Below are 22,377 nucleotides of genomic sequence, written 5' to 3'. Positions count from 1 at the left end.
GCACAAGATTCCAGCTTTCTCATGTCTAAGTGTGATACGCTTAATAGCTCAACACTTTGAAGTACTGTAGCTATTGATGTCTTTGCAGCTAGCCATAAGTCTGCAATTTTAAGAAATCTTTTATATTTCCGGATATTCTCTGCACCAAGGGATGACATCTAGTTTATTATCCACTCTGCTACTGATTTTTTTGGTGTATGTGCTTTGCTTGCCAGGGTTCTGGAGATTTGATCAAAGACATGAATAAAAAATACAGTTTAGGCTCAACTTTTTTTTCTTCATCCAGGTAACTTAGATGTAAAAGTTCAATATGTTGTACAATAGAAGAGGTTGTTCTAGAAGGTGTCTGAGACCATTAAGTAAACATACTATTTAAAAGAGAATTTTTGAATGCTTTATCTGTCATTAACTTTCAAAAGGCAAAATACTTATTCACATAGCTATTCAATTTAACCTCACTAACAAAATTACAGAATCACAGAATCACAAGGTTGGAAAGGACCCATTGGATCATTGAGTCCAACCATTCCTAACACTCCCTAAACCATGTCCCTAAGCACTTCATCCACCCGTTCCTTAAACACCTCCAGGGAAGGCGACTCGACCATCTCCCTGGGCAGCCTGTTCCAGTACCCAATGACTCGTACTGTGAAGAATTTTTTTCTGATATCCAACCTGAACCTCCCCTGACGGAGCTTCAGGCCATTCCCTCTAGTCCTGTCCCCTGTCACTTGGGAGAAGAGGCCAACTCCCTACTCTCCACAACCTCCTTTCAGGTAGTTGTAGAGAGTAATAAGGTCTCCCCTCAGCCTCCTCTTCTCCAGGCTAAACAACCCCAGCTCTCTCAGCCGCTCCTCATAAGACTTGTTCTCCAGCCCCCTCACCAGCTTTGTTGCTCTTCTCTGGACACGCTCCAGAGCCTCAACATCCTTCTTGCGGTGAGGGGTCCAGAACTGAACACAGTATTCAAGGTGCGGTCTCACCAGTGCTGAGTACAGAGGGAGAATAACCTCCCTGGACCTGCTGGTGACCCCATTTCTGATACAAGCCAAGATGCCGTTGGCCTTCTTGGCCACCTGGGCACACTGCTGGCTCATGTTCATTCGACTGTCAACCAGCACCCCCAGGTCCTTCTCTTCCATGCAGCTCTCCAGCCATTCTTCCCCCAGTCTGTAGCGCTGCATAGGGTTGTTGTGCCCCAAGTGCAGGACCCGGCATTTGGCCTTGTTAAACCTCATCCCATTGGTCTCGGCCCAGCAGTCCAGCCTGTTCAGATCCCTTTGCAGAGCCTCCCTACCCTCCAGCAGATCGACACTTCCTCCCAGCTTAGTGTCATCTGCAAACTTGCTAAGGGTGCACTCGATGCCTTCATCCAGGTCATTGATAAAGACATTGAACAGAGCTGGACCCAGTACTGAGCCCTGAGGAACTCCACTTGTGACTGGCCTCCAGCTGGAGTTAACTCCATTGACCACCACTCTCTGGGCCCGGCCATCCAACCAGTTTTCAACCCAGGAGAGTGTGCGCCTGTCCAGGCCAGAGGCTGACAGTTTCTGCAGCAGAATGCTGTGAGAAACTGTGTCAAAGGCTTTACTGAAGTCCAAGAAGACTACATCCACAGCCTTTCCCCCATCCAGTAGTTGAGTGATTTTGTCATAGAAGGTGATCAGGTTAGTTTGGCAAGATCTGCCTTTTGTAAACCCATGTTGACTGGGCCTGATCACCCGGTTCTCTTGCATGTGCTTCATGATAGCACTCAACATTACCTGTTCCATGACTTTCCCTGGCACTGAGGTGAGACTGACAGGCCTGTAGTTCCCCGGATCCTCTCTGCAACCCTTCTTGTATATGGGCACAACATCAGCCAGCCTCCAGTCTAGTGGAACTTCCCCAGTCATCCAGGACCGCTGGAAGATGATGGATAGGGGTTTGGAAAGGACATCCGCCAGTTCCTTCAATACTCTTGGGTGGATCCCATCCGGCCCCATAGACTTGTGGGCGTCTAGCTGGGCAAGCAAGTCTCTAACCGCCTCCTCTTGGATCACGGGAGCCTCAATCTGCCCCTCTAACTCTTGGATTTGTAAACAGAAGGAACAACTTTCTTTGCTATTAAAGACTGAGGCGAAGAAGGCATTAAGTACCTCAGCCTTGTCCTTATCCCCTGTCACTGTTATTCCTTCTGCATCCACTAGAGACTGGATATTCTCCCTCGTCCTCCTTTTCCTGTTAATGTACTTGTAGAAAGACTTTTTGTTGTCTTTCACAGACTTAGCGAGTTTTAATTCTAGTTGGGCCTTGGCCCTCCTGATTTTTTCCCTGCACGATCTCACTTCGTCCCTGTAGTCCACCCAAGATGCCTGTCCTTTCCTCCAGAGCACATAGAGCTTCTTCTTCTTATTGACGCATCGTGAGATCTCCCTGCTCCACCAAGCTGGCTTTTCCCCCCGCCGGCTCCTTTTCCGGAACACAGGGATGGCCTGCTCTTGAGCTGCTAGGATTTCATTTTTCAAGAGCGCCCAACCCTCATGGGCTCCCTTGCCCTGAAGGACTGTTTCCCACGGGACTTTGCTAATCAACCTTCTGAACAGGCCAAAGTCTGCCCTCTGGAAGTTTAATGTGACTGTTTTGCTAACCCCCTTCTTAATCCCACCTAGAACTGAAAACCCTATCATCTCATGATCACTTAATCCCAGGCGTCCTCCAATCGTCAAATCCCCAACAAGACCTTCTCTATTCACAAACAGCAGGTCTAGGAAGGCACCCTCCCTTGTTGGTTCGCTAACCAGTTGTGCAAGAAAGTTGTCTTCGATGCACTCCAGGAACCTCCTGCCATCCCCCATCTCTTGTTCTCCCTGCCTCACAGATTATAGGATCAAGCTGCTCCGCTGCATTGGCTCCAGCAGACTGCTGGGTTTGTGTGAGGGCACTGCTCCAAAGATCTATGTCCCTCTCACATTCCTTGATAGTCCTTAACCTATTCACCTCCTCCCTCAGCTCTGCCACCATGTGAAGGAGTTCTGCGACTCGTGCACAGCTCCCACAAGCGTAGCCGGTATCAGAGGCATGGGCTGGTGTGGGAGGGGGGCACTGCCTACAGCCCAGGGTCTGTGTGGCTGCATGGACCCACTGAGGCTCTGTCTGGGTAGCAGTATCCATCCTGCTCGCTGCAGCACCCGGAGCAGTTTTAATCTTCTGTCTGGTAGCCACCATGGTCAGCCACCAGCCTCTCCCTGAGCCCTTCCTGCTCGCCCTGACCACTCGAACTGCCGCTCAAACTGCCCCTTCGTAATAACGTGCCCCGCACCTCTTTGCCTCGCTCCCAGTCGCCGTGCTCCCAAGAGACCGTTTAAATCTCCCGCGGTATCCGCCGGGACCGCCCCCTCCCGTCAGGCACCGCGCGGGACCGTCCGCTGCCGCGTGTCAGGAGCCGAGCACCGCCCGCCCCGCTCCCGTTTAGGTTTTCCTAGGCTTTTCCCGTCACAGGGAAGTGCCCCACCACCTCAGATGGTCACCCCACCGCAGTACTCACCGTCCTGCTGCTGGATGTCGCCGAAAAAGCGGTTTTGATGGCTTGGCCGCGTTTAAATCTCCCGCGGTAGCCGCCGGGACCGCCCCCTCCCGTCAGGCACCGCGCGGGACTGCCCCCTCCCGTCAGGCACCGCGCGGGACCGTCCGCTGCCGCGTGTCAGGAGCCGAGCACCGCCCGCCCTGCTCCCGTTTAGGTTTTCCTAGGCTTTTCCCGTCACAGGGAAGTGCCCCACCACATCAGATGGCCACCCCACCGCAGTACTCACCGTCCTGCTGCTGGATGTCGCCGAAAAATTATTTCAATTCAGTTTCTTACAATTATTGTACTCGTTTTATGGTAGCATCTTTTCACTGAAGAAAATAAGAAAAGATACAATTCTATTTTTTTTACATGACTTTATGCATATATGCAGTTCTAAAATTATACTTCAAATTGCCAAGGAAATGTCATCCTTTGTGGCTTATGTGCTGTACTGCCAACATAGACCCCTCAGTATTTCTGCTGTTAATTACCTTGATCTTATAAATCTACACTGATGCCAAATCTTACTCCTCTTGATGAAGTCACACACACCAGCACGGAGAGTGCAGACATTAGCTAGTGAATCTTACTTCTGTTTTATAAAAATATATATGAACACTAAATTTTAGGAGCTAACAGAATGCCATCATAACAGAAGAAGTTAACATTTCCAGGAAAACAATTCAAACATGCTCATTTTCTGCACAAAGATACAGTTCTCACTTTGAAGAGAATGCCTCAAAAAGAAAGCACAAATATAACGTTGAAGAGTTTGAAATACATTGTCTTAAGGTGCCTTCTCATAATGTGCTTATCATCTTGAAAGTATGTAATATTGCAAACTTTCTTCCAAATTTGAAACTCTGGAAAATTTTGTGTTATTTTGGGTGGGTCTATGATATGCTCCAAGAGATGCCTTTAGTTGTTTCTTTGGAACAGTATGATTTTTTTTGTGACTTCGTAGAATTGCTGTAATCTTCAACATTACTGCTGACAGGCACATTAAAAGAATACACTTTTTCTCAGTTTTTTTTTACTAGTTTTGTAAGAACTATCAGGAATCAAACCAGGAATTAACATACTTTACTTTTGAGACAGACACATAAAACTTGACTATTGGTTACACACAGTGCATTGGCTGATTTAAGCATTAAGCATAAACACTCAGCCCAAAGACAAGTCCAACCAAAGATGATTGCAGCAGGAGGCATTGCCGTGACATGATGAAGACAGTTGTTTTAGTGGTTTTTTTAAGTGTAACTGAAACAGATCGTTAGGGTGAGGAAACTCAGGACAACACTTGCCTACTTGTAAAATCAGAAGGGGGTTGTTTTCATGTTTTGAACAGTAATCTTACCAGTATAATTACTCTAAATAGAAAGGTTTTATGATATTAAAGCTAGAAATGTATTAAGTCATGAATTCTAACCAAAATAGCTGATGACACAGGTTAATCTGTGAGCTGATGGAAGTGTTTCATTACTCTTCCTTTGATAACTTTCAGCACCTTGTTCTTACAGAGACAATATTCATGTTCTGTTATCCAGAGGGTTTTATGATTTGGGGGTTTTTTTTATTGTTATACTGAAATTATTTCCATATTTAAATCATTTGTGTTTTGCAGTCTGTCCTTTTTAATATGCCCCTACAGACCAGGTACAGTTTGTAACTAAGTGAATTTGAAAAACAAAAGTGGAAAAATGGTCCACTTGTATTTGCATAAATGAACAAGATAAAGTAATGATCCTATTCTTATTTAGCATATTTAGCATGCATTGAGAAAAAAAAGAGATATTTTTCTGAGTTTGCTGCTTGTTGTTAGTACTAGTGATTACTGCAGTCTAAACCCAGTGCTGTGCAGCAAAGGCTTTAGAAAGAAGTGTGAACTACCAGTCCGTGCTGTGTTTCTGCTTTTAAGCCCAGATATTCTATTCAGTGATTTACATCAACTTAATACTTGTTCTGTTAACAATTTTTACAGAATGATAGAGAAACAGACACCAAAGTAATAGGGGATCCAGCTGATACCCTGTCTCTAAGCAAAGATCCAGCAACCAAAAGACCCCCACCTCTCTTATAGGATGCTTTGGATACTTTATTTTATCAGTCACTGTTATTCCTGCATAAAAGGTCATTAAACAGCTAACGATGCAAGCAAATGGGACGTTTTTCTACTACAAGCCAGATTCATGTTCATGATACACCTCCACAAGCATTTTAGTCCAGATCAGACATGCTGAAGTGACTCTTCCAGTCAGTTCTTGTGCTTTGACTTCACCTGAGAGAGTGTGAATTGTATCAGATTCCAGCCAGAAACAGGCATTCAGTCCATGGACTAAAATCATCCCCTAGACAGAAATAGTGGCAATGATCTGTAGCCAATCCTATTGTTCTGTACTGATTGCTAATGTAGACATGGTCTCAAAGTGCTCAGTGATACTCCTTCAGTAAAATGTTGGGAATTTCTTGGTGATCAAGGCACGTTACCACCAAGAGAGTATATTCCATGAAATGCTTTGGGGAAACAGGTCATGTTTTTGGAAGGAAAGTGTGGGAGAATGCTTGAAACACTTCAGTACTGTGGCACTGACAGTTGTGCAGAGGTTAGGGGCTTTTCTGATTGACTTTGTTCCAATTTCTTATGGGATTTGAGCTTTTGCTGTATATTATGCTAAGAATTTGAGCATTTTAACACTATCAAAAATAAATTTCAGTCATTTTTCTGTTTCCAAGTGAGAATATTTTGACTCTTAAGTGAAAAATAATAATCTTTTCATCTAAATCTGTGCTAAAACTCCCATGCTTTTGACATACCAAATTTTCTTACGGGATTAAATCTCATTTTCCAGAAAGTGCTTTTCTTAAAAATATTGCTGAACTAGCACTGGCATACCAGATATGGCCAAGCACAGCTTTCATAACCAAACTATATTCTCCATTTCAGTAGCTGCTGCTGTCTAGAAACCCTTCGATCTGTTGTGAGTTTTTATTTTCCAGGAAAAAGGCAGCAGAAAATCTAACTGTACATTTGAATTTGTGGTAAATGCCTGAGGAGCCTCACCTTTGCTCCTGTTAGCTTGTTCTCCCACAACAAATGATATAGTGCTCTGCATTCATGAAGTTTTGTGCATTTACGAAGAGCCAAGGCAAAATAAATTTCTTTCTAGTGGCGCCAGGATCTGCCCCTTCCAAGGAAGAATATTGCTCAGCATGCAAAGGAGCAAATATTGCCTTCCGTTCCCCACTTGATGCCTCACTACCACCCACAGCATTTGGGCCCCTCCCAAGGTAAAAAATGATGATAATTTCTCTTCTTGGCCTGAAAGAAGTGGCAATAAAAACGTTAACACAAAGGTGTGTAAATCCTGAAAAGCATGGAGCGCACTTTCTCTGCCAATTCAGTAGAAAGATTTATAGTTTCTAATTTGTTTGGGTTGAACCACTTTTAATGTTGTAAAAAATGCATTGTTTTTTCTTAAAACCCGCTGCTCTGTTCCCATACAAGAAAAAGTAGATGCTTTAATCGATTTTTTAGGGTAGTAAAATGGCAATGTGCACAATCAAGTTTGTGTGTATACAACCAGTTGAATAGTTGTCTTGGTACAAAACTTCTGTGCAAGGTTTTGGGCACTTTAGTGGGATAGTTTGGATGAAGAATTGGCTTTGCATTTGATTGCAGTAATGACCATTGGTCTGCAGGTATCCTGATCTTACTGGGTTTCTGTGCAACTTCTCCCTCTTGCTACCCAGCAGGCTGATAAACATTTCCAGTGGAACAAAACCTTCATATGATTTCAGCTTGGACACTGAGGAAGAGAAGGTGAGAGGGATCCCCCCGAGGAAGCAAGGACCAGAAAGAAAGGAAGGAAAAGATGCTCAGAATTAGGGCAGCAATGCTCAACCTGAGAGAAGTGGAACATGTTTTTTTATTACCCCACCATGAGTGATGACAGCTGAGGCTCAATCTCGTGAACATGTAAGGTACTGTAGCATGACTGGAGCAGGACAGGGCCTGACTCAGCCTCCTGGTCAGTGAGGATGGAAGTGTTGGAGCTGACCTGCTGTGGCTATTTGGGTAATCCGAAGGCAACAACCTCGCTTAGGCAATACTGGGGCTTTCAAAGTTTCCTAATCTGTGGGCAGCCACTCGGCTGTGTCAGGCTATTAAGGATAGAGAGGTATGTTCTCCAGGAATGGACACCTTCCTTTTCTGCTGGTTCAGCTCCTTTTCCTGCTTTTGCTGTGGCACGGGGGAATAGAACCAAAACAACTGTATAACACTGCTGTTTATACTGGAGTGAAAGGAGAAGGCTGATGTATTAACAACAAATTAAAGAACTTCCTGAAGGTCATGTTAAAACATGCTTCCTGACACCAACTTCAATTAGTGAATGAAGTCTCAGATTGCTTTGGAAATTTGCCCATGTCTAAGAACCTTCTTTTACCGCTCGACTAGTTCTCAAAAATCAAATTGAGAACAATCAAAATCAGGCTGCCAAGACTGTGCATGAAGCAAGTGTTACTTCTAGCTCCTGCTAAAAAACAGCCAATCAAAATTCCATGTGACTCACTTATTTATGAATTGGTCTAATTTTCCTGTGAAAACTATAAAGAAACTTTCAAATTGCTTATACACCTCAGCAAATGCATTTTTAACTAGCTCAGCCATATTTTTGGAATGAGCTATCATGAGCACCTAACTAGTCAGTCCTTCTCACTTTTGTATTTTTCTTTTTGCCTGGGTTTGGGGAAAATATGTGTCATTTATAAATTAGCTTCCTATAGCCTCGTGTTGATCTTGTATGGGAAGCATCACGGATATAAATTAGATTCCTTCATTACTTTAAATTGTAGCCCTAACAGAGGAGCTAGTAGTGAAATACACAATTATATACTCATAATAACATGACTCTGACCAAAGGGCAGTGGGAGATGTAAGATGCTGAGTGAGCTAACTGGTCTAGCAACAACAAAAGTCCTTTGTAGAGTCAGTAATTTTCCCCAGGGCTTCCTTGAAACCTAAAGAGGACTGTTTACACTAGAAAAGCTTTTTACACAGGAAACCGAGTCTGGGTTATGACCACTGGCTAGCCATTAGGCGGGAATTTCTCCCTATGCACTCCAGTGATACCTGACAGCTTTGGCTTTGCTCTGAATATTGGACTGGCCTTTGGATGCCAGCTCCTGTTCCTGATGCCCACCTATCCCTGGTTACAGGAAAATATATGACTGTCATAGTGCCGTGACTGACTTTTTTTCAATGAAATATCAGACTGGATCCCTGGGACTTTGGGTTAAAGTTTATGATGCTGTTTTTAAGGAGACCTGGGATGATTCTGCTCTGGGCAAGAGGAAGCTGAATGCAAGCAGCCAAAAGAACTCGGTCCTTATTAGGCATCCTGAAAGATAGGACCTGCCTGGAAAAGTCTTATGAATGGAGGGTTAATCATTCAAAGAAAAGGGGAACAACATTAACAAGATGTAGGTTGTGCTCTGGAAGAGCAGATTAGGGATGGATCGTTTGCAAGTGCAATCCAACTGGGCAGCTGTTTTGTCTCTTTGTAATAAAAGACACCTAGTATTTGCTATCAGCATGAACAAGGCTTAAGATTATGTATAGGGTGGACTTGCAAAGCATGGCTTTTTCAGAATCACAGACTCTGTTAGCTTGTCTTCACTGCACATTTAGAAGTATGATAAGCAGCCAGTAATATATAATGTGGTGTAGGACAGAATAAGACATCCATCACATTTGTTACTGAGATAGGTAAAGAAATTCTTTATTTCAAAGCTCCGTTTCATCAACGTTATGAGGTGTTTCTGATTTGTGAGAGATCTCATAACATATCTATATATGTGAGTTTATATAATGTTCTTAAAATATATCTCATCAAAAAAGTTGTTGATGAACTCAACTCGTGAAGAACTGCAAATCTCCACACTACTGCACATTTAATGAAAGAGATGGAAGAACCTGAGATCAAATTATACTCCTGCTGTGCTTTAACCTCTCAGTAAGAGCAATGCAAAGGAGATTAGATTGTCACAGACAGACTCATTGTCCACAGTAAGAGAGAAGTAGAGTATAACTTGCCCTCCCATTTCATTCTTCCCTCTTCTCATCTGACGGAAAAAATCTTACCTGTGCAACTGCTTATGCACTACACAAAAGGATAACATATCCTCCACGCACTGAGCTCCCAGTAAGAGATCTTGCCTTCTGGGTCTACTCCGGCCCACGGGAATAGCTTGGAGCAAAGGATGTAGGACTATATTTAGTTTGTATGGCCTACTCCTTAGTGACTAGAAAAACAGGCTAAAAATAATTTCCTCAGGGTCTTTCCATTGATTCTTACTTGAAGATGCTGTATAAATACAATACAAGATACCTAAATATCGAAATACCACTCACAGATGCACTTCTGAATAGTATAAAGAAGAGAGGAAATATAAGTGTCTGAAAAGTGGGAGCATGGAAGATTACACATGTATCCAAAGTACCAGTACTAAAAAAAAAAGGAAAGAAAAGAGCCTAAACTTGAGTAATGCTCAGCTGCAACAGACAACAACCAGAGCATATTTCACATAGAAATCTGCAAGGAAATATATTCTCTTCTCAAATTCCATAGCTGGCACTTTGTCAGAGGCCACTGATTCCTTTTCTGCTTATTCAGCGTAAGAGTAACATCATTATTTTTCTCAGCAGTTGCATGCACATATTTCCAAAAGATTTTCTGGTGTTTATATGGATGCTTTGGGATGCTCTGACCTTGAAAGAGAAGATCTACATGCACTTATCGATCAGTTATGGGCATCTTTTAATTAGGGTGAAAGAAACACCTACTGTGGGAAAACAGGCAGTTCAAGAGTTGATTATTCCTCTCTGCCATGAGGTAAGACCAAGGCCATCTTGCATAAGCTCAAATCGCAGGGACTTTGGAAGACTTCGTCCCATAGCATGCCTCCATCTAACACCTGGAGGAAGGGGATTGGCATGGCATTTGTCAGCCACGCTGAGGAGATGAGAGCTAGAGGGCAGAGATTCGCACCACCCTGCACCAGTTTAGAAGAATATACTAAATATATGCAGAGGATATGAAATCAGATGCAATGAAAGGGAAAGCTGATTATCTTAGATCTTCTAGAAGGCTGTGCTGTGCCTTTGCCTCAGGGAGGGAGAAGGATGCTCCTTGGGACACCATGTGCACAGGGCTGTGCTTGCTGTAAGTAGAGCCAGATGACCTTTTTTCTCTTCTTCAGCAGAAAAACTGGAGAGAAAGAGTCTGTTGCATCAGATCAACACAGGTGTAATTCTGACAGCTTTTTTGTCTATATGGAGGGAGGAGGAAATTGTTCTGGGAAACACTGCCTTTCAGTCATATCTATGATGACATTGTATTTTCATGGATTTTATGTATTGGCATGTAAGGACATGGCACATTCTCCTGTTTCTTATTAGTCAATCCTCTAATTCAGTAAAAGCCGGAGGAATTAGATTAATCCACTTCCCCTGGTATTTTGTGAGATAGTTGCTCTATGATCACAAAGTTCTCAGAGGTGCATGGTGACCCTAAGTGGTGGTAATCAAAGTCTCTTGGTGCCCTGACTGGAATAGTTACGCAAGAACCAAGCACAAACTGCTTCATTATCTAGGGCAGGCACAGTCACCAGGGAGGTGAAAGGCAGGGAGCTGAAGGCAAAAAGAGACACTATCAGGAACATGAGCGTGTGATGCAACGTGGCAACAGAAGGAAGCTGACCGAAGAAGCATCTTGTCACAGAGGCAAGTTGAGAAACTCTCTTGTGGTCATTCAGCTGAGGTGTAATCAGCAAAACCACACAGAGATCTGGGCTTTTCTCCGCTAGAAAGCAACTGCTGAGTCAGAGGGAAGTCAAGTGGTACCAACAATGATCTGGGAAGACCAATTTGAAGAAAACTAAGACAGCTTGGGTAAGCCATAGGCAATTTCTGGGACAAGACTATTTGAAGGGTGAAAAGGCAATAAAGGGAGACAAATCACTTAGGGCAGAACAAACAGTACGACTAGGATCATTGTGTATTTGTACAGCACCTTAAAAGGGCTCAGAAATTTTACAGAGCAAATAGAAGACCCCAGTCTGAGACAGGGTGCACTACTTAAGGAGTGGAAGAAAAGAAAATGGAGGTTGATTGATCTAATAATAAGTAATGAGTTGAAACTAAGACAGGAGAAACTTAAACTGAACACTAAAATTCAAATAGATCATTAGGGCCATAGTTAAATCTCCCAAGATAACAGATGAAACAGTCCATGTAACAAACCGGAGCAAAATGCCATGTACAGTATCACCTGGGAAATGAGAGAAGTGATCTCTCCCTGGAGGAGTTCACAAACGTTTCATGCAGGCAAAGGAACAGAGATGGGGGCTCAGAGAGGAGTACGCAGAAACAATGCAAACAGCAGAGCACTGGACACAAGAGTCAGCCTTGGCAGATACTGTTTTCCATGTCCACAGAAAATGCAGAATGGCAACTACTGTCATGTAAAGCTATGTTACATCAGTGATATATTGCTAGAACGAGGTTCTCATAAATACCAAGAGTGATTTTTTTGGAAGTTCCAGTTCTGTTGCATAAAGCATAGGGCTGGGACTATATTCTAATTTCCAGAGAGTGATACAGGCTTGATTCTTTGCTGTCTTGCTTTCCAGCAAATCATTTAACACCACGAAATCTGCAATACAATTCTGTGTCCCAATACTACCATCACACTTAATTTATAGCTGTCCAAAAGACAACCTAAGATGCAAAATAGCTGGTCTTTGTTGTCATTCTTCTCTAACATTTAAATACTGGATGCATGCAAGACCAGACTTCTTACAGCAATTTTATGCCAGGAAGTCCACTGGAGTCATTGCTAATTACACAGGAATCAGATCATGATCAGCACTTAGGGCAATTTTATTGATTTCCTCATTCTATTTCAGATTCCTTACACTGGTTCCTCACTGGCTTAGCAACAGTGAAAGTAATAATCAGCTTTAGTGCTTAGAAAAGTTGGGGCATGTTCAGCACAGCAAAATATCTCTAGCAGTAAAGTAGATGTCACCTTCATTGTTAGGTGCAGTAAGCAGGTTTGCAAAATATGTAGTCTTTCAAACAAAATTTCATTATTGTACTTTTCAAATCATATCCCACTAGTAAACACATTTCTCAAGGATTTGATGCATTGTCCACAATTTTGTTTCCCTCCAGCTTAAGACTCTAGGAACTCTTCCAGAACTGACTAAATGGCCCCACAGGTGTAGGATGTTTTTCCCAGCGTGGCTGAGCATGAACATACTTGCTTTCGGATAGATAAGATTAATGGAACAGATAGAGTTTGCCATCTAGAGGAACTATACAGAAATCCACTTTTCTTTCTCCTGAATCTGGTCTTGTAATCACTATTTTGAGCAGGAGCAAGCAAACAAAAGCAATCAATGCATTTTGGTATTGATCGTAACTAGCCAGCTACTGAAGAGATTTAAACAAGATGATTGGAACACCTGCCTTCAATTTGGGGGGTTTTTTGCCATTCAACTTCTCCCTTCTTTCATGTTCTGTAGAAGGACCCATCCTCCATCTTGCCCCTGCAAATACTCGGTCGTCATATCCCCTTTCTAACCCTTTCTGAGCAATAATGAGAAGAGGCATCAGAGGGATGAATCTCTGCCATAACATTTTGGTGAGGTGAAGTCTGGAGTATGGAGAAGGTGCTGGCAAGCCTGAGTTATCCGATGGTCTGATGGAGCCTTGTGAGTCTTTCCTAGACAAGAAACACTAGTAGCTTCTCTTTTGCAGGGTTTGCCTCTCCAAATACTGACACACAATATGGAAGTGTGAGGCTTAATTTCCTCATCTGCTTCAAGAGATTGAAATACCAACTCCTCCCTTTTCCAGAACACCACCCTCTGCTCTCTACAGAAAGACAGAGTCTTTAGACTGTGGAGAAGGTCTAAGGACAAGGATACCCTGCCTCATTCGTCTGTGAATAAATGGAGATAATTAGGTCCTGCCACCTATGTACGGTTTTTACCTCAAACTGTAAAGAAAATAAAGCAAACAAATAAGCAGCCCTTGGAGCCAGATCTGGGACAGGACGAGTCCTAGACCACAGGGAGTTTATAGATCTTAGCCAAGCTCTTTAACTACTAAGACCTCAGCTTTGAGTAATCTATTCTCTGAAACAGGGCACTCGGTGGAGAATGGGGCCCTACTGCACAGCCCAGCACACTCCCCACGGGGGTTGCTGCTGTCTCTCACCAGCCCGAGCATCCTACTCACCTGCAAGAGCAGCTGCAAGCAGACTGTGCCGCAAGTGTCAGCCCTGGAGACTGATAGATGCCATATCTCGGTGGAAAGATCAGAGGGTAACAAACGAGAGCTGCAGAAAATGGTTATAGGGCAATAGCTTCAACTAGGAAGAGAAAAGATGGAAAGTACTGGGAGCTACCTGAAGAATGCAGTTGATAAAGCAAAGGTACGATGGTACAGCTGTGCTCTGATAAAATCTCACAGGCTGAGAGAGTTGGGGTTCAGCCTGGAGAAGAGAAGGCTCTGAGCAGACCATGTAGCGATCTTCCAGTAACTGAAGGGGGCATACAAAAAAGTTGTGGAGGGACATTTTACAAGGGCGTGTAGTGGTAGGATTAGGGGCAATGGCTATAAACTGGAGAGGGGAAGATTTAGACTAGACATAAGGAGGAAATTCTTCACAATGAGGGTGGTGAGAAAATGGCACAGATTGCCCAGGGAAGTTATGGATGTCCCACCCTTGGAAGTATTCAAGGCCAGGTTGGATGGGGCCTTGAGCAGACTGATCTGGTGGAAGGTGTCCCTGCCCATGGCAGGGGGGTTGGAACTAAATGATCTTTAAGGTCCCTTCCAACTCAAACCATTCTATGATTCTATGATATTGCAGTCCCTAGGTAGGACATCCCTCTGCAGCAATGTATGTGAGATGGAGTGGAAAGAAGGTGACCATGGTAGGCAGGCATGAATGAATCCAGGCAGCAAGGCCAGGGAAAATCAGGTCTTCTGCTCTTCAGGTGAAAGCAAGCTGCCCTGGCTGTGTGCAGTCCAGTGGGGCTGCTGTGCCAGTCACCCTTGTCTAACATGCAAGGCAACTCCCAGCTACCTTCTCTTGCATAAGACTGTGTTAGGTAAACACAAGCATACAGCACGGTGATGCAATTGTTTGCCTAGGCGCAGTGCTAGGCACAAGGTCATTGACACTGTTTGTTAAAATGCCTCAATTTCAGGCCTTAGCTTCCACCTCGAGCGCAGATGCTGCAAAGAGATTATGAGAAGAGCGAATACCGCTGTGATTTCACTGGATGGAAAGTAATATCTCCTTCCAGCTTCAGGCACAACAGGGTGAAACAGTAAGCAGAACTTCACATTGATTCCCATTACATTCAGTGGGGATGACAGTGTAATTAAGCAAATAGCTCTGTCCTGCTTCTTTTGAAATCAAAAGGAGTTTTGCCATTTAGAGAAATTAAAAATAGGAAAATGTTTGCTGTGCTTTTGTCTTTTCATGATCATGCTGATAACAGGAGAGTCACATTTCGGTGGAAGTCAATGAGATGCTGCTGGCTTATACCAGGATCTAACATGACTGATTGTGAGCTGTCATCCCTCAGGCTAATTACAAGCTCATTGTTTCAGAGATTCTTCTGAGTTCACTTTTAGAGATCAGTGTGGTTAATCCTCCGAACCATAATTTTTAGCATTGCGATGGCGTACTTTAGGATCTATGTTTAACTTCTGAATTACCACTCCTTTGGGTTGGGAAGTTGGTCACAATTAAATGAGTTGGCCCCAATTCAGCGCCAGCCTGATGTGTTACCCACCCTGCTGTGTTACCCACCCTGCTGTGTTACCCACCCTGCTGTACCCTTTTGTTGAATAGTACCTCGCTCCTCTCAATGATACTCATTTATCTTTCTTTCAACTTTCATACTCTTTCCTACTTTACTGAGATTTATGATGAAAGAAGGGGAAATACTTTTAATTGATCCTCTTCAGGAGCATTATCTCTTGCAGGAGCATCAATCACTGGTGGTAAACATCTGTTTCACAAGAATTTTCCTTTTTATATTCCACTTTGGAAATTTTAAGAACAGCTAAATCTTTGCTGCTAAAGAATGAGCAATACACAGCCTTCACCTAAGAAATTAAAGTGCAGCGAAGATAATAATAGATATCTCTCAAATCTCTGATGGTTTAGTGGTGACTGTTGACCATATCTAGCTGACTGGACAGGCAAAGCCTTTTCATCAAGAGCTGCCCCTTGCACATTAACCTATGTCTGTATAAGCCTCTGAACACAACGTGGCTCAGGCAGTCTGCAGCAGCCTGCGTGCACAGCTCTGTCAGACCACGGACAACAAGTTCAGCTGTTTATTGAAAAAGCGAGAAAAGAGTGATCATCTTGGTCCTTGGCCCACACCAGTTACTTGACAGAAAAACACAGGGAGAAAGGCAGCGAGCCTGGCTGACCATTGTGTGCAGGCTTGCGCAGAAGCAGACCAACAACCTCGGTCCTTAGTTGAAGTAGTTATTGCTTCTTTCTGGCCTGGATGGAAAATGGCCCTGACTGTCATAGAGACAGTTCTCCCTGGGTTCAGGGCCTGTGGGCACTGATATGCATCAGCTAACATAAGCAGCACCCCAGGGACCCCCATCACCGCTGCCCAGACCCAGGGATCTGGCTCAGCTCCACTGGGCACTGTGTACGAACCTCCCCTACTCTGCAAAGGGCTGGAGCTGAATAATGCTAGAATTAGGGATCCTTTTTGATCAATTTGTCATCTGTCAGATGTGGTACAGATATGTTTGGCACTGGCCTAGGTCTTAGGGATTGATGTAATAACCTCTCAAGGACTCTCCTCCCTGTATTTTGCCCTCCTTCTCTAATATACTGGGCTCATGCTCATCCTTGAGATCAATTGTATACGCTAAAAAGAGAAACACAAAGATACAGTCATACACAGCTGTCAACTTCCTTTTGCCTGTTGGCAGTCAAAATGCTGATTGACTGCTCTTGGATGCAGTTAATTTAGTAAATCAGAAAGTGGTACATTTTTGTCTAAACTTTCAGAAATACTTGGGCTTCACAGCTATTTGATTTTTGGGCTGTTCAATCAACCCAGTTTTTATTGAGTGATCAGCTCATGTTTCTAGAAAATCAAATTTGTCAAGTATCCAAAAACTGGGTATACGGTAATGAAAATGCTTCAGCCACACAGCAGCTTCTCAAATATTGTGAAGATCCATTTAGACTATACTGAGGGAAGCAAGTACAATTACCTGCAACCTCCTAGAGGAGATAGGAGTTTACTCAGCAGAGAAGAGTTTAATTCTGTAACTGACTTCACTCAGACCAAAAGCTCAACCGTATTCCAGCTTTGCAAAGAATGTACTAAACACCTCCCCCCACCCCCAAAACTAGAAACCCAAACTTTTCCGTAATTGAGTCAATAAGGGAATCACCCAGTAAGCCCACAGGAATAGAATTATACCCTGAACTCACTGTAAGCTTTAATTTACAGCTGAATTCAGAACCCGGCTTTGCGAAGCTAAAGTGAATGTGTCACAGCCAAGTCTCTCAACTGGTGGATCCATTCTTATAATAATGTAATGTTTTGACCTTGCTTGCCAAAGAAATGGTACCTACTTGAACTGCATGACCTCTCTCACTTCTTCACCATGAGAGTGGATGAAGAACATCTTTCAGCCAAGTGGCTCAGGGGGCAATTTCTTGGGTTCACTGCTTTACATCTTTTAGCATTCAGCAAACAATATTTGAAATCACTCATCATACTTCTCACTGGAGAGTGTTTGAGGATTGCAACACATGGCATATGAGGGGAGACTGAAGGAGTAGGTTTCTTCAGTCTAGAGAAGAGAAAACTAAGGGCAGGATGTATAACTATCTATGGGTGGAGTGTAGAGGTGCACAGTGAAAAGATAAGAGGCAACAGTCAGAAACTGAATTTCTGAGAGGATCTAAAGAAAGATTCACTCCACTGAGAGGGTGGAAAATCACAGGAAGGTGTTATCCAGAAAGGTTGTTGCAGATACTTAAACCTGAGAAACCCAATCTGGCCCTAAAGCTTGGAGCAGCATGTTGAGCCAGGAGACCTTCAGAAATCCCTTCACTGACAAGTTGATAACCAAGAGGCTAACTAACTAGAAATTAATGAATGTTAATAGCACTGAAAACAAAAATTTCACATGAATGAATTTACATAAAGCCCATCACGCTAATTTTTTCTTAATCTTATTAAGTTGCTGTTGCATTGCAATGCACTTTTTGGCTCATTAGCTGAGAAAACAAGTCATTAATAGTGAAAAAGTAATCACAGTGAAGTCCACATCATCATAGTCTGATAACATTGGTGTTCATGCAGCTTTATTTTCAGACAGAAATGAGAAATAACTGGAAGTTGGAGGACATACCTCACTTTTAAGGCAGCAATTCCTAATTCCCAAGCCCATTCATGAATTTGTAGCTGGATTCTGGGCTTATGACTCTCATTGCCCTAAAGGCACCAGTGATTCACAATCTCTCATTCTACTGGCAGTCTCTTAAGAGGTTTCATCTCCTCTGCCATTCACGATCACAGATCACAGCTACAGTTATTACATCCACAGAAAATCCAGGTTAAGAAAGGCTGAGTGTACATGAAAATAATGCCAGCATCAAGAGGTCAAAATCATGTTTCTGAACCAGTCAGTCTTGGTACAATTGGAAAGCTTTACAGCTTTTCATTGCAAGATTAAGGTCGCAAGTATCCCCTTCCTGAGAAAAAGTGTGTCCCTTCGCTAGGCCTCCCTCTCAAAATTCTGCATCCAGATATGATTATAAGGTCCATGATTTTAAGGTTTACTTTCTCATGTAACTACTTGGATTAGTAGCTTCATCACTGTGTCCCTATCTGGCATGAGTTTCTCAAGAATAAGCTAACAACAACATGATTTCAGTGACTTCTGTCTAGGATCCAGTGGGCTGCAAGAACAAGAATGTTAAGATGAACTATGAAACGGAGCTTCACAAACCTAGAATTTGCTTTTATTTATATTAAAGCACTCTAAAAGGCTTATATAATTTTATTTAGTTTCATTATTCACTTTTATTTTTTGTTTTCATATACTTTCTAAACTGGATTTTCATGGGTTTTATTGTCTATAGAGAATGCGGTAGACAGCAAAAGTATTCCATTATTTCCCTAAGAGTATTCCCATTATTTCACTGTGTTCTGGTATCTGCCATCTGATACCACGTTGCCACTCAATCTGTACCTGTTCCTTGTAGCATAAAGCTTATCACTAGGGACTTCAGAAAAATAACAACGCATACTTAAGAAAAGTTTCTAATTAGGTCAATTTCTGAGAGAGATGTGCACGTATGTTAAGGGAACTGTCATCCAGCAAATATTTCTTTCCATATGTGATGTGATGCCTGACTGTATGCTTCCTCTCTGACTGCTGAATCACTCTGGATTTCTTCTCTTTAACAAATGTCATGGCCATTTTTCCAAACGAATGATTGTGTAATATCTGTACATGGCTAACACATAGTCTTTCAACTCAGAAAGCTGTGTCTTGTTTAGACTTTCTCAAAGTTAAATTCCTCTTACAAAATGGGAATGATTTTTACAAATATTTTTACCATCAGTATTTTGGGGCTGATGGGCGAAACCAGAAGAAACACAAAAGAGGGTAGGATGATACTCTCGATACAAATGTTCTTATTTGAAGCATAATATTTCTTGAATGCAGGTGCAGATAAAAATGCTAATTACAATAACTGACAGTCTCATTTAGATCAGACACAGCTTCTTAAATACACATGCTTGCTAGCTTATAATTTTTTGCACTTAGGAAAAAGGTCTGGTAGGAATCCACTTGCATTCTTACATTTTTCATAATGTTCCATGCATGACTCTGATACTCACCGCTCTCAATTGTGCTTCACTGATTTAACCAATTGTTTCAGGTTACCCACTCAATGAAATGTCAGATTCTGTTTTTCTCAACATATTCTTCACTTTGCACATAAATAATTCCAAATTACCACACCATTCCAGTGGGAAAGGCATGTGAGATTGAATGAATACTAAATGCCTCCATGATGCCAGTACAAGACAACACAAAATAGCACGAAAACTGACAAAGTACTTTGTTCAGACATAACCATGCACACCTAATTAAGGAGAAGTCCTCCAAGCTTTTACACGTCTGAGGACTCATCCCATTTGCAGGGACAGTAGCTGTTTGGGTGTCAGGGGTACCGCTGCAGATCTGATACAAAAGATGGAGTGCCACATCCCATGGCCCCTCAGAAAAACTGTGCGTGCTTTTTATTCTGAGTATTTTCCAAAACTAAAAATAGAATAGACTATTTAGACTTCTTGTGCTTGAATATATATAAAAATGAGTTGATGCAAACTCCTTTAGACAAGGAGCGTCTGCAAGTTGTACCCAGCTACTGCAGCTTAGTCTTATTTTCTGATTACTAGACATTACTGAGGAGCACTGTAGCTTTTTACAAGAACTGAGTGACAGATAAAGCAACTGAGACAAGAATTTTCTCTTTTCAAGTGTATTAAATCATTACATTGGGCATTGGATAGCAAGTCAAACACAGAAATCTTGTTCCTTAAAACAGACTAAGGACAAACGTGACATAAGACAAATTCAATTTTATTTCATTCGCTGGAAGACGCTTTTTGAATATGACAGTAAACACAAAGGCTCTGAGGATAAGCAACAGTCCAAAGCATTTGGCTAAAACAGTGAAATTACAAATATCTACTACATGACTCACTGGGAATTATATCCATGAATGATGGGCACTTCAGAGGCACTTCTCTATTTGTAGAAGTGAATAAATGGGTTCAGCAGTGCAGGGCCTTCTGTAGTCTTCTAGTATTGTTTTGCTTTGGGAAATAATGGCTCACAAACTTTTCAACAGCTTTATCTGATTCATCTGTTATAAGTACCAGGAAACAGCAGATTTGACTGCCAGATCAAGGCTGGCTTTTCGAACACAGCCTCATGGAAAACCCAGCCCTTTCAGAAACCAAAAGCTGATTTTCTTTCTGGACTGAGGAACCACCTCTGCATTAACAATCCTGGCCAGAGTACTTTAATACAGATGGGACACTTACCTCTCCAGAACAGCAAAACACATGAGACAGGCTCAAAGATGCAATATATCCAAGTGTCACAGTTTAATCCCAGTTGTCAAATAAACACAATACAGCCACTCGCTCACTCTCCTCTAGCGGGATGGAGGAGAGAATCGGAAGGTTAAAAATGAGAAAAAATATTGATTGAGACAAAGACAATTTAATAGTTAAAGCGAAAGCCACATACGCAAGCAAAATAAATGAAGGAATTAATCCTCTACTACCCATCAACAGGCAAGTATTCAGCCACCTCCAGGAAAGTAGGGCCCCATCATGCGTAATAACTACTTGGAAAGACAAACGCCATAACTTCAAATATCCACCCCTTCCTTCTTCTCCCCCAGGCTTTATTGCCTTAAGCATGAAAATGGTGTGGAATATCCCTTTGGTCAGTTTGGGTCAGCTGTCCTGGCTCTGTCTCTTCCTAACTTCTTGCACACCCTCAGCCTACTTGCTGGTGGAGTGGTGTGAGCGGCAGAAAGGACCTTGACTTAGTATAAGCAATAATTAGCAACAACTATAACCATCAATGTGTTATCAACATTATATTAAATCATAAACAGAGCACTATACTAGCTACTAAGAAGAAAATTAACCTTACCCAAGCCAAAATCATGACAGGAAGCCAAAACCAAGACATTCAGGAAAACCTGATGTTGACGTCCAGATTTGCAGGGTATTGAAAAGATTTGATTGCAAGTCTGGAATAGATTGGCTCACAGAAGAAACTTAGTTTAACATAGAAATACACTTAATTATAGGCTATGCACAAGCCATGCAAAGCAAGAGGCTCTTCACTTGAAATCGCTGTAATTTCAAATTTGCAATGAAACTGCTGTACTAATTCAAATTTCCTGACATTTTGTCTTACTTGGTGGGTATTTGAGAAACCCCTTAGCAATTTTCATTTGGAAATGCTACAACACACAGGTTTATTTTGTTTGTCTCCCTTCCACATCTTGCCTTTGCCATGGTCTGTTCCCCAACAACGCCATTCTTGAATATCACCCTTCTAGGATGACTTCACAGCACCAGCAGGAGAATGACTAACTTGGTCTGTGACACATATTTCTTCTATAATTGCACAAAGGTTTCTGATGTGTGTGGCGGTGATGCTCAAGGATGCCTCAGGTCAAACCTCCCTAAGATTTTTCCCTGTCCACAGTCCTAAGTGAGTCACTTTGCTCCTTTTGCAGGTCACTTGGCTATTTTCTTTTCAATAGGAAGGGACCCACCACTGCCATTCCGCTGAGTTAGCAGCAAAGTAAGCTAGTTGATGCAGAAGGAAGGGAAGAGAGGTCTCTTAAATGGCACCTTGCTTAGGAGGCAATTGTTGATTACTTTGAGTTCTCTGAATCTGATTTATGGGCTTGAGGATATCTACATCCTTTATTTCTGAAAAAAAATTAAAGCTCTGCAGTGAAGTTATCACCACTTTCTTTTCAACTTTGACTGTGGGAGATGCCACTTTTTTTTTTTTTTTCATTTTCTTTTTACATTTTTGTCCTTTTTGCTTTTACCTTGTGGCTAGGTTAGCGAGAAGTCAGAAACATGGGTTCATATCCATGTCTGCATTTGAGGATTCAAACTTGAGTTTCCCCTAA

The sequence above is a fragment of the Cuculus canorus genome, chromosome 2, assembly GCF_017976375.1.
Source record: "Cuculus canorus isolate bCucCan1 chromosome 2, bCucCan1.pri, whole genome shotgun sequence".
NCBI classification, from domain to species: Eukaryota; Metazoa; Chordata; class Aves; order Cuculiformes; family Cuculidae; genus Cuculus; species Cuculus canorus.
Note: the sequence above shows the minus strand (reverse complement) of the source record.